The sequence below is a fragment of the Corvus hawaiiensis genome, chromosome 4 (assembly GCF_020740725.1).
Source record: "Corvus hawaiiensis isolate bCorHaw1 chromosome 4, bCorHaw1.pri.cur, whole genome shotgun sequence".
Taxonomy (NCBI): Eukaryota; Metazoa; Chordata; class Aves; order Passeriformes; family Corvidae; genus Corvus; species Corvus hawaiiensis.
In genome coordinates this window covers 26833753-26847531 of record NC_063216.1, presented here as the reverse complement: position 1 = coordinate 26847531, position 13779 = coordinate 26833753, and the positions used below count along the sequence as shown (strand labels likewise).

General features: G+C 38.7%; 1 protein-coding gene across 2 annotated transcripts in view; it reads left to right on the top strand.

The window, feature by feature from the left end:
* LARGE1 (LARGE xylosyl- and glucuronyltransferase 1) overlaps positions 1 to 13779 on the top strand; it is a 272337-nt gene that overhangs the window by 794 nt on the left and 257764 nt on the right. The window contains exon 2 of one of the 2 annotated variants that reach the window (XM_048300960.1): positions 1139 to 1225. The exons of the other annotated variant lie outside the window; for it this stretch is intronic. The gene's annotated coding sequence lies outside the window, so the exon portion shown is untranslated. The remainder of the gene's footprint in view (positions 1 to 1138; positions 1226 to 13779) is intronic. 2 annotated transcript variants of the gene reach the window in all.

Below are 13779 nucleotides of genomic sequence, written 5' to 3'. Positions count from 1 at the left end.
TCCTAGTTTTTCTGCTGTGCCCAGTTTTAGTAAGCAAGTGGTTTTTCCTCTTGGTAGAGCATCAGACAAGCGATTTTTGTGTTTTCACCTGTGTACAGTGTTTTATGCTCTGTTCAACTTGGAATAGGGGTGCTGTTACACAGCAGATAACGCCTACTTTTTTCCAACATGGAATTTTAAATGAAAATTAGCCAGCTGAGGTATCTGAACAGTTGTTAGAAGGTCTTACCTTTCTCTGTATGCATTTCACATAGTGCTCTTAAAATTACTACAGGAAACATTTTCACAGCACTGATTGTCATGTATGTATTCTGGAAGGTATGGATGCCAGGATGGAAATGGCAATAAATCAAATGTCTTTTAAACATTGTTAGCTTCTCTTTAGACCGTATCGGTGCTGGAAGTGCTGGAAAGAATGGAAAGCAGCAGGCTAAACCAAGTGCTGTGTTAAAACCAGACCTGGCATTTGCCAACAGGTCATAATATTTTATTTAATGATATCTTCTGGATACAGATTAATTCTCTGTGTACAAACTATTTTTTAAACTTGTTCAGAAATAGAAGCAGCAGGAAATTTGATAAATGGGTTGAAAGGTTGCCTGGCTTCCATAAGGGATTATGTCTTCTACTGGGGAAAAAGCCTGAAATGAAAATAAAAAGCTAGCCTCACACACGAAAAGACAGAGTAGTGATTTGCCACATCTCTTCAGACTCCAGCTGCAAAGATATGCTAGGGGGACTGGTTTGGGTGGGTTCTTCTCCTCGTTCAGTGGTGAAAATGCACAGACTTTTGGGATAAGACCTATGAAATGTTCTTTTTTTTCTAACCTTGTGGAGCTCCATCATTATACTGTAAGCTTAGAGGAGAAATCATGTAGATGCTCAGGTGATGAGTTAAGGGCAGGGGGATCTTCTAACGAAGTCATTCTGCTCCCTGCTGCAAAGGGGATAGGTTGTCAGAGGTTAGTTTACTTATAAGAACAGGACAAGCTAACAAAAAAACCTTACCCCGAAAGTCTTCGCTGTGTTTCAGTTTTTTTAAATGGAGAAATGTGGAACAGGTACCCCTAAAGTTCTTGAAAACTGGAAATTGCTGGTAGATATTCCAAGTCTGAAATGTGAAATTCTTACTGCTTAGGTGTCCTGTGACGGCCCTTGATCAGAAAGGCTGCAAGTCATGTAAGAGCCGCAGTAACTGCAGAGTCTCTGATGGATAATTGGATTGGTAGGTTGGTTTTGAATTTTTTTTTTTTTGGTCTTTTAATTTCCTGCTGTAGTAGCTGGTGCCTTTTCTCCATCCTGTTGATGTTTCATTCTCATGATTTTTGGGTTATGCTGTGTGTGGCATCTTTCGTGTTCAAAGTATATACCCCCTTCTCAGTTGCTGGTAGGGAAAGCATAGCTTGGAGGTATTTGAATGACAGTATGGAGCAAGATACTTTTCTTTTTTTTTAACGTCTGAAATATATGTGACAACTTCTTTTCTTTGTTGTTTAGATGACATGAGAAGAGTGTAAGTTTTCTCAGGTCTGGAGAAATACGCATTGGTTTTCTTTAAAGGAGCACTGAAATAGTATTACTTATATCTTGAATTCTCTGTGCCAGCTATTCAATCTGCAGAAATTCCAGAGTACAGTCCTCAGAAAGCCAAAGTGCAGAGCAGTCATGAATGACTGCATGTCTGGTGGAAACATTAAAATCTGTCAAAGGCTTGATCTGAAATTTCAGCATGTAGAACTTTATTATTAGTGAAAGTAATATTCCTTCTGAATTAATTATTCTAGAAAACTGTAAAATTAGGCATCTCCCAAGTGCACTTAACTCACTGAACTGAAGTGTTTTTAAAAACAATGATTTTGAACTCATAAGACTACTTTCTGCTCAAATGTGTGGCTTTTGTTTGTACCTGGGATAAGCAATCAGTTGTTAATAGACCCTTACTGGAATACTCTCCTCTGTCATCCTTTGTCTGATTATTTTTTTTATGTGGCCTTATAAGAGCAATCTTAAAAAACAAACACAGACACAAAGCCAACAAAAACCAAGCCTTTTTTTTTTTTTTTTGCCTGCTGTTTATAAAGGCTAATAATTGGTAAAATTCATAATCTGACTACAAAGCCTTTGCACTGTATGCTAAACTCTAACTGTATGCAAACTCCGTTGGTGTTGCTGGAAGTGTTTGTCTAGATCCAGAACAGCAATTATTATTTTTTTTTAAAAAGTGTGTTTATCCTTATTTCCTGTCTTGTATGAAAGCATATGTTAATGAGCTCTTGTCAGCTTTGAAGGCTTTTCATCATCTGCATTAGAATAAATTAACAAAATGTCTGTTTTAAGAACATGAGATTTCTGGTGTATCTTCTTTTCCTGTAACGTGTCTGTGCTGATAACATTAAGATTTGTGTGATAAGAGAACATAATGGCCAATGTAAGTTTGCGTTCTTCATGAGTTTGTCTCCATTATCTTCAGAGTTGGCTCTGTTGGTTATTTGCCTAATGCTGTGGCTAAAGAACTTTCTCAGAAGTGGTTTTGTGCAAGCAAACGTGCACGCAATGTCTATTGCACTATTTTTGCTCTGTTGGGTTTGCCTCATCTTCCTTTTTGTAGTGAATGCTAGCTTTAAAAAACAACCATTGTTCATTAATTCTGGCCTTAAAAACAGCCATTGTTCATTATCCCACACTTGGCACAATTTAAGAGCTGGAGAGTCAGAACTACCTCAAGGAAGATATTTTTACTTTTCTCCTTTTTTTTTTTTTTTTTTTTTTCCCTTTTCATTGGATCTAATTTTTCTCTTCCTTATGATGCATCCACCTGAAGATAAAGGTTAAGAGATGAGGGCTGTACCTTGTAGGGATTCATGATTCTTCTGGTGTCACTTGGCTTAGTATTTGAAGGTCTGTCTTGTCTTGTCAAAGCTTGTTCAATGCATGGCTGTAGGAAGGGAGCAGCAGATAAGAAATTCTATTTTATTTGGAAGTTGGTGGCTCAAAAATCAAGGAGAAAATTGCTAGAAAGGATTATCCTGGCCTTGGCACTGGCTTTGAAGAAATCTGCCAAGGCTGGAATCCTTGTTTAAGTGCCATCTGTGTCAGAATTAGAAGCAAACTGTGTAAAATAGTTCCATTACTCATTCTAAATTGCAGATCAGACCAGGTCTGATAATGTTTACAGAAGTATCCACAGCACCTTCTTTCTGGGATATAGCTACTGTTTCCACAACAGCAGAGTTAACTGGGTAGAAGCTACATTTAAAATTGTCAAGAAGAACCCCAGCAATGTTCAGCCAGTGCTATAGCAAAAAGTCATGGTCTGGTCATGTAGCCCAGGTGGTGGAAGAAGCTAGAAATCTCAGCTGATGAAAGCAGAATGCAGTCTTCCTCACTAACCCCTATGTAAGATAGGTATGCCTGAAAATAACAAAAAGAAACAGATTGTTTATTAAGGCTGGAGTTCCCTGTCCTCATGCTTCTGGTCTCTTGACTAATGGGTGCTAGAAGATAGATGCCATCACCACACTATTCTTCTTCCATGCATTATTGTGTATTGATGAGTCATTTCTGTTACTCCACATCTATACCGATTTTTATCCTCAGGAAATAGTTGCACATGATGACCCAGACTATGTGTGCTGGCTGAGAGGCAGCGTGTCAAGGGTCACATTGAGGAGCAGTGGTTTGCTTTACTAGGAATCTATTACAGTTATAGAAATCGTAGCTATTTTGATCTGCTGTTGTTTGGTCAAACTGCAAATAGCAGTGGTAACACCGGAACCAGAGCTTCCTTAAATAAGGACAACACCCATATCAGTTTAAACCTGCTTTCACTCACCTGCACTGAGAGATACAAGAAAACTTGTGTTCAGAAATAAAATAAAATAATAACTTTTTAAAGCGACCTTCTGCTTCCTTCACAAGAAGTTTTCTGCTGATTAAAAGTTCCAGGGAAGTTGAGTTGTCACTTTGAGTTGCATCTCTCAATAGTTCCTCTAAAGTTTATCCCAGAATGTAATATTAATATGCAGAGGTTCATCATTTCACTTCTACCATTAGCTTTTAGGTTTTGTCTGCTGCTAGGCATTTGGCAGCTAAGACTTAGGACTAGGAGAAAACTAGAAATTGTTACTGAGAAATCTTCATTTAAATACAGAGAAGAATGAAGGATTTTATTTTAGCGGGGCACAAGAGGAAGAGGAGAGAAAGGGCAGAGAAATGAAGGGAAGGAATTGTAGAAACTTATTTATTTAAATATGAAACTCTGCTTACAGTTTCTGGATGGACTTGGGAATGAATTTAATTTGTCTGTTTGGAGAAATGAGTATTTCTCAATGTGGAATATAAAGTGTCACTGAATGATGAAATGGGGGGAGCAAGAAGAATTGAGAACTATTCAAATGAGGTGATGTTTTCAGTTGATATTTAGGCTTCTCAACCCAGCTTCTTCTTTTCTCCCTCTTTCTGAGTCCCCTGCTGTGCCTCTGAACCTCAGTACTAAATTCTCTTGGTGATTGTTTTCCCTTCTGTCTTCAGTTAATGCTGCTGCTAATCAGTACTGCAAGTGAAATTTTATGTTCAAAAATTACTGGACTTCAGTGTATGGATCTGCTTAATTCAATATTTTTCATGCTGAAGGTGCTAGAGAGATATATGCCACTGGATAAAAATAAGAAATGAAAACCAATTATTCTAGCATTATTAAATACCCAAATATATGTTCTTTAGCTCCTGTTGTTCTTAAGAATATTAGCTTTCATTGTTTTGTTAACAGAAGGGATGTATGAGGCTTCCTGGTATTTTTATGTAAAATGAACTGACATTAACCTCGAGGCTCTTCAAGCAGCAGTTAAATTCTGTATTTCTGTAGTCTCATCATTTTTCAATCCTAAGACTAGTTCTAGAGTGTGTGACTCAGATTTAAACCTGTAGGTTTTTATTCATGTAAGAAAAATTTTCAAAGATAAAATATTGGCTGGCATGCTTGGGAATTCTTAAATGAGATAAAGATGGTTCGTACTGCTTTAAAAGGGTGCAGTTGTCTGTATTTTTTGATTCCTCAATATTGAGCATATTGTACAATTAGATGCTGTTTTATCAAAGTAGAGAACTGGAGCATTGAAGAATGAGGTCCCTGTAAAGGTGGACATTTTTTGTTGCTATTATTGGAATATGTTATAACTCATGTCCTTGATCTTGATCTTTCAGAACTCTTTAATATCAACGACATTTATGAGAAATCTGTTCCTCTTCAGTGACTATTCCAAGTAGTAGAAATCAGTAGGTGATGATGTTGTGAACAGTTTTTAGTTACTAGGAGAGCTGCCTGTTGATATTAACTTCCACAAAGCAAAAATGATCAGTTTAGGAAATGGCAGAAACTTTTAGTTTGCAATGTCTTCCTCATTGAGATTCATGTTGTCAAAATGGGGGTGCTACAAATGAAGAAAGAAGGGAAAATACCAGCACTGATACTGAGTGTATTGGAACATAGGACATGGTAGTGGCTAAGCCAAATCATTTGGTGATGGGCAGGTACCTTGAGAAAGAAGCAATTTGTATGGGAATAAAACTCACATCCTTCCATAGTTGCTCTCAGACATCAGGTGTGAAGAAGGGAGTATAGCCACAGTGGCTTAAGTTCCTACCTTTCCTTCCAAACATTGCACTCTGCCTGCCATTTCTCTTGTTCCCACTATAATGCTGCTGCAGCTTAAAGGCTGCCAGATTAAAATAGCAGCTTCTAGCAAACTTCTGGAGTCATTCTGACTTACAGTGTTTAGGTTAGCCATGTAGATCCTTCGTTGTTGGAACACCTCTTTTCCACGTGAAGGCATTGCTTTGGGAATGATTCCTCCACAGCCAAGATCAGGATGCTTTCCAGCTGGTTCAGACAGTGGAGAACTGTGCACAGTGATGTCTTGCAATATGGTTATCAGCTTTGGAATTTACATCTGTACTGTTGCTATCCAGAGTCTTGACCCTTGCTTTTGCATGCTGTGCTGGGGAAGTTGGCCTTAAAATCTCAATTTGTTCATACTACCGGTTCCACTACTATCATGCCACTACTCTCAGCCTGGCACCTGAGTTATATTGAACTGCATCAAATACTAAAAGCATCTGAGGTGCTGTTTAGTAAGCTTAAATCTTGATTTATATGACTGTTGCAATGTGAATAACTGTGCACAGTTGGTGAATGGGTTGAGAAGAAAGATGTTCCTAACATTTTTTCTTTATTAAGATGAGCAAAAATAGTAATATTGTGCCACTAGTATGTAAGGAGTGGAATCTGATGACAGTATTTTTCATATGCAGAATAACTTTACCAATTTCCTAGTCTTAGACATGTTGTGGAAATAAATCAGTAGATTCCTGAATGCTTTACAGAGCTCTTAGAGTGAGGAAAATGACAGCGTAGAAAGATAAACCCATTCTGTGACAACAAACTGATGCTGTGCAGATGAAGTGATTTGAGCAAAGTTTCCCAAGTGGTTAATCAAAAAGCAAAGAGCAGAACTCTGGTTTCCTGAAAGAGTCACTGTCCTGTGCCTTAAATAGGTGAAAAATGCCACTGTCTTTGGCAAGAACTATTGCTTAATATGGTTGTGCCTTAGATGATAAAACCAAGTCCCTAATGATACTTGGCATATAATAATTATATTGTGTAAATATTCAGAATATATGTGCATCCTAAAACAAACAAGCAAAAGTTAATTGACAAATGGATAAATGACAAAATAAACAGATCATAGTGAAATTTACAAATACTCTTTGTTGATTTAGAGGCAGTGCTGTGACCAGGGGAAGAAAGGAGTGTGTTTTACTCCTTGAAAATAGAAAATAATGCAACACTTAAAGAAGGAAATAGAAAAATGCTTGAAGGAGTAAATGAATATATCTTGGTATTTAAAGGTTGTAGGTTATTGTTCGTTAAATACATGGAGTTTGTCTATGGTCAGGTGGTGCTAACAACCTAGAGAATGTAACTGGAAAATGCCACTGCCATTTAGAAGAAAAGATGCCATAAATGAACAGTAAGGAGGCCAGAGTATCCACTGAATTATTGACACATGTTAACTGGATTAAAAATGTGGCACTTTTATTGATTGCATCATTTTATATCAGTTTTGACCCATGATGAGTAGGGGCAGACACAGAATTTGTCTGAACAGAAAGCTACTGCCATGTTGCTGGGCAAATTTGTTAAGGGTGCAGGGGTGGAGAGAATGAGAGGAACAACACTGAGGTAAATCCATGTTTGCCAGGTGTCTGAAGGTGATGCAGTTTGATAGAGAACAAATTTTTCAGACATCCTAAAGGATGTCTGAAATCCTAAGATCTGAGATCCTAAGGTCTTCAAGTTTTTCATAGTGAGTTTCTTCTTCCCTTTCTGTTCTCAGTCTAAAAAATGCTGAATTACACATCAGCAGTAAAGATTTCTGGACCTGAGCTTAGTATCAAAAATTCTTTGAAATAATTAATTTTACAGCATATTTTATTTTAAGTGTTTGGGTTTTGTTCCTCAGTTTCATCTGTCCTGCAATTGGACCCTGATATGTTAAGGAAGGCGTTATGTTTTGTTTATGGTAAGATTTTTTTCTTTTCCTTTTGTCCTAACCTTAAAGTATGAAGTTGCTGTATATGAAAGTAATATGATCTGAGAAAAGATCTTGACATTCTGGTTGAAGTAGTGGAATTGTGAATGTAATACAGAAAGCAGTTATTTATTCATTTTATTAAAATGCCTGGAGGCTCTGGTTGAGACAGGGCTCACTGCATGCTGGGTGAAGCACAAGTACACTCAGTGTACCTGAATGGTGCTTTATGGTCAGGAAGGCTGGTCTAAACCAGCAGCAAAACACTGGTTTGTGGCTGGAAGTTTTCTGAAACAGCAGTGCCTTAGAAGAGTCAGGTGATGGTTGAGGTTGGAAGGGACTGCTGAAGGTCGTCTGCTCCATCGCCCTTGCTCAAGCCACCTAGAGCCAGGTGCCTAGGACTAAATCCAGATGGCTTTTGAGTATCTTCAAGGATGAAGACTCCACAACCTCTCTAGGCAACCTGTGCCAGGGCTCAGTTACCCTTACAGTAAAAAAGTGTTTCCTGATGTTCAGGGGGACTTTCCTGTGTGTTTCGGTTTGTGCATGTTGCTTTTCCTGTCACTGAACACTACTGAGAAGGATCTGGCTCTACCATCTTTATACCCTCCCTTCAGATATTACTCTTGTCATTCCTCACTAGTTTTAGCTCCAGGTGGGCTCTGGCTTTCCTGACTGCATTTCTTCATGCTCAGGCAGCGTCTCTGTACTCCTTCCAGTCTACCTGTTCCTGCTTTCTCCTTTTGTATACTTTCTTTTTGTGTTTGATTTTTGCCAGGACCTCCTTTTTCATTTTTGTGTGACCCCCTTTGAGATGAATGTTTCTTGAGTTTGGAGGAGGTAATCCTTGAGTATCAAGCAGTTTTCTCTGACCCCTGTTTCCCTCCAGGGCCCTATCCCATGGGACTGTTTTCATGCAGGTTCCCAAAGAGACTGAAGTCCGCTATCCTGAATGCCAGGACTGTGATCTTGTTTATTTGCCCTTCTCCCTCCTATTGGTCTTGTGAATGCGACCAGGGTCACTGTAACTTTAGGCTGTCTATGATCTTCATGTCCTCAAGGAGCCCTTCTTTTTTAGTAATTATGAGGTCCAGCACAGAATGTCCCACTGTTGGTTCCTTTATCACTTGGGTCAGGAATTTATCAGTGCTCTCTGGGAGTGCTCTGGATGCTTCTCCCTGGGTTGTCCTTCCTGCCCATACCAGAGTGGTTTAAGTCCTCTCCGACAAGGACCGGGGCCTGTGAATATGAGGTTGCTGCTCCCTGTCTGTGCTGCTCCACTTGATTTCCTGGCCAGGTATGCTGTAGCAGATGCTCACTCACTACAGTGTCACCCGTGCTGGTCTGCTCTCTAATCTGTGCCCATAAGCTCTCACTTAGCTCATCATCCATGCCCAGACAAAGCTCCATGCATTCTGATGCCTCTCTCATGAAAGGTGTCTCCACCTCCAAGTCCTTCTGACATGCTCATCCCAAAGAGCCTGTATGCCTCCTTTGCAGCACTCTACTCATGCAAGCCATTGCAACGTGTCTCCATTCATCCCAGCAAGATCATAACCGTGAAACTGCACACAAATCTTGAATTCCTCGTGTTTACAATATTGATGTTTATTCATGCAAAAAATAAATTCCACCACGGAGGGAAGCAATTCAGATAAAAGCACTGTTTTTTGCCAATATAACTGTGACTAGTGTGGCAGCTTCTGCTAGCCAAGTGACATCAATCAGCAGTCAGTCTTCACACCATCAACCAATATAGCTGGAGTGTCAGAAATTCCCAACTCAAGAAAGCACTCCTGCCCAAAAGAGCTTAGAAAACAGAAGAGTGCGCTGAAGTGTTTGAAAACTGATAGTTTGTACTTTCTGCTTTTTAAAATTTCTTTTTAGGCTGTCCTTTTAATCTCAGTAATTTGTCATTTGAGTAATGCTTGCTTATTTGTTGGTGGCTTTGTTTGTTAAAATGCCTTTGGAAAAAATACAGTTTGTATTCCTGTGTTGGGATCTACCGAAAGCAGCAACATGGGACAGTTCTGAAAAAATCACTGTAGTTCTGGAACGCAACTGATTTTTCTCTGTTAGGTTGCATTTTTTTTAAAATTGGGGTGGTATTTTAAGTATATTTTTATATTTTATTTGAAAGTGATAAAATAAAACATTACAGTAGTATTTAATACCATTTTTGTACTATCTAAACAAAAACCTTTAGTAGGATTGAGACAGATCCCACTGCACCTGCCATGTGATGGTAATTTATGAAGATGAAATGTATCTAACGTGGCAGGAACTGAGTCATTCATCACAGATAAAAAAAATATAAGTATCCTTGTGTTTTTTGTGTCTCTTTCTTTACCTGTATTCACAATGCATCTCTGAGTTTGTGATACAACTATTTTGATCACCAAGAACTCGTATTTGGTCTGTTTTGAGTCAGGTATGGGGATCATTTTTAGGACTTGGTGTCTTTGATTAATCAGAACAAAGTGGAATTTCTGGTGAAGTTTTAGTGGATTGAGCACTGGTTTTGCAGCAGGTCAGAGATAACACTATTAAGACAGAGAAGCATTTTCAGGATCTGTTTGTAATTTTGATTTCTTTCTTTCTAGTGAGAAATAGCCCCAATTGTTCAGGTTGTCTCAGATCCGTTTTCAAATCCTCATTACTTTTAGCCAAGGAAATTGTTACATGATACTCTAGCATGTTTTCAGTTAGATAGTCCTGTCAAATGCTAACCTGGAAGCCAACTTCCATGCTTTTTCTGCTGACTGGAGTTTTTATGTGGGTTGACTGAGGTAGCTCTGTGCAAATTCCCACTAGTAATCAAACCTGCTGAACTAGGCTGAGCAATGGGAGGACGTGAAACCTGTGCTTCTTGCTCCTAGTTAGCTTCTGTTCCTTTCTCAGTATCAAGTTCAAGCTCCTAATTTTTCAAAGCCCTTCTCAAAACCTGAGTGGCAATGTTTCTGCCAGGTTCACAGGGCTTCAAGCTGGGCCCTTAATGAACTGGACATTAAATACTGAAGTGAAAAACTTGGCCGTTCTCGCTTTACTTTCTCTATGATCTGTCTTCCTGAAATCAGTGCTGCTAATAGTGAAGTGAGTGAGGTACTAACAGTACAGATGAAGACCTGTCAGAGTCCTGCTCTGAGTTAGCTCACTATCCATCAGCTACCAGTGTTTTCTGTGGGGGAATACTGGCATGCATATTGTGATGTTTTGGGATGGCATGGAGTTTTCCAAAGAGATCCCAACATTGATCTACATTAGTAGTGTTTGACATCCCAAATGACTATGAATGTAGCAGATAATGCTTTGTGATGCATCTTTTTGCATAAGACTTCCCTATTAGAGGTGGCTAAAGAGCCACACAGCACCCTAGAAAAAGAAAATGGAATTCAGAAGAGCATGCAATGAGCAAACTTTAACAAATTACATTTTTGTATCTACCGTCTTGACTCTACTGTGGCTTTGGAAAGGCAGTAATGGAAGCTGCAAAGGAAAAACACTGTTCTTAATAAGAATATAAAAGCTTTTTGAATGGTGGTATAGAATAAAATAGATGTTGCAGGTTTTATTTGAGAAGAGCAACAGGAATTTCAGTGGAAAAAGTATTAGAATTGAAATTAAACCAGGTCTACCAGAATCTCTCAATATTCAGTAGTGTAGTGTTTCTTTGTTGTTATAGTACTGCAGAACCTGTTTTGATGCATCACTACAATGGAAATTAAACCACAGCTTACAAAATTAAAGTATCATCCATCCATCCATTTTGCTACCAACTTCTGCATCCTCTCTTCTTGCTTCCTTTTACTGAAACAATGGTTCTTTTATGTCTTGGCATGTTAATATTTGCAAAGTGTTTTTGAAAGCTGAAATGCACAAGAAAGGTGCTAAGTATTCTTGCTTTCATTTGGAACTAACTTTCATTCAAGATGTTCTTGCCATGGCTTATACTTTGTGCGAAAACTGGAGGGGATGAAGTGATCTTAAGAATTTTGGGCTTATGGATAGGAGAGCTTTTGCTCTAATTCTGTTGCTCAGGAGTATCTTTTTGATGCAGGCAAAGATCTGTATTCTAGAAGCTGCTTTGCTAAGGGCTGGCATAGGAGTGTATCTGAGATTGTTACATCAGAATGCAGAATGGGATATGCTTGGTGCATTTAATTCATGTCTCTGAGCATCACTGGATGTCCAAGGTGCTGTTGTACTTGGTAGGGTTTTTTCTTTTCTCTCCCTTCATGTCTGTAGCTAACAGACCGAAGTTTTGGATTCATAGGTATTTATTTCTTAAAAAAACCCTGAATATTCAAATAAAGTAGAGATTCTCTAACCAGACTTGGCACAGTTACCATAAAATTTGTTGCCATTGTGAAACTACAGATGGGAGGAAGAAGTTCTGCAGAAACCAAATTAGAACACTTGACATGTCTAACTGTTTGTCCCATGTTTATATTTAATATATTAATCAGTGAATGCTCCGGATCTATTAGGAATATCTTCCTTTGAGGTGAAAATGAGTATGAAATATTACATAGTCAAAATTCTCATCTGCAAGGTCATTAACTCCTATGAAATTATTTAGGATAAATGGTGATCTGTAGGCAATTTTCAACGTTCTTCTTAATTGGCTAGGAAATGCAGACTCACCTATGTTATTTTTATCTGCATGTGCATCTTAAACATTCAGGGGTTGACAAACTGAAACAACTGATTTTAAACAAAGTATAAACTGAAACAGGTCTAATTTCTGTAAATACAACTTAGGAAATTGTATTAGGCATATTGACAAGCCATTCAGGCTTGCTCCAACTATGTAGGAATGTAACAGCATGATGTCTGTCAATTTGAATTTTGGAACAGGACTTGAATACATGATCCTGAAAAGTTGCAAGAAGTGTTTTCTTTGGCCCTGAGTGGTATTCATTACCTCTTGCCTTCAGTAGTTGTCTTTATTCAAGCGTGTTGTGGTTTAGAAATGGTATTCCCCAATTAAGTGTTCTCACTGAAACACTCCGAACGATGTGGTGCTTGTTCACTTTGCCTTTTCCTTCCCCCATCTGGCAGGCTGGGGAGGAGAATTGGAGGCACAAAAGATAAAGGTCACAGATTGAGAAACGAACCATTTACTCTTTCTTATTTTCTTATTTCCTTGCTGTTTACGGAACAGCAAGGAAATAAGAAAATGAACAGTAACAGCGACAATCCTAATGATAGAGAGTCCGAGGAAGAGGTGAATGTACCGAGCTGTTCCCTCTGCCACGCTATGGTACCCTGGGAAGAACCCCTTCCTTCATCCCCAGAAAATGACCTGAGGTGGTACAGAATAACCTCCGGGTCCCAGCCATGCCCCTCCTGGCTACTGCAAAAATTAACCCTGTTCTGGCTGGAACCAGGACAAGATGCATATTTACTTACCAAAGGAAGGTGGGTGGATTGCTTCACAGGACAAATGAAAGGCTTAGATGGCGTTATATCTCCATGTCTTTTATGGGAAATTTCATGTCATAAGAAGCATATTTCCTCCTGTACAAATGTGAAATTGTGTTGTAAATGAAATCTCTTAATTACTGCTCAGCTTTGCTAAGCTTTTCACTTTAGTCAGCAATTGCCTTGCTGAAAAGTACCATAATTTTGAAGCAGAAATTTAGGACTGAAGATTTCCAACCAATTCTATTTTCCTCACCATTAAGAGAATGGTGGCTTAGCAGGCAGGAAGAAGAGCATTCTGGTTTTGTAAATAGTATTCAAGTTTTCTCATATTAGTAGATTAGAACAGCATGCTCATATTTCTCCTACACCTCCTGACTGGCGCTCTCACTTCTGGTTTTGCTTTTAGGTTTTAGACCCCACCTTTCACTATACTGCTTCATGTTTTTACTGATCAAATTTTGATCCACGTTTTGGATCAAATGTGTGTATGTGTCTCTAGGAAAGAGCGCTTGCCTTGAGACCAAAAGTTTGCAGTTTCTTACTGGGGGGAAAAATGGTTGATAGTAAGATAGGTTTTTGGATTGCTTTTATTTCTGTATTCTGAAAAGTATTCTTAGAAATTGAGAAGTGTATGTGTCTGTAGTGATGTTTGTAATTCTAACAGGGGTGAGGTGGCATGATGACCCATATAAGATTTGTGGGCTTCTTGGTGAAGTCTTTTAATTGTCCACTTAGGGTTGCACAGTGTTGATTTCTCATTGTA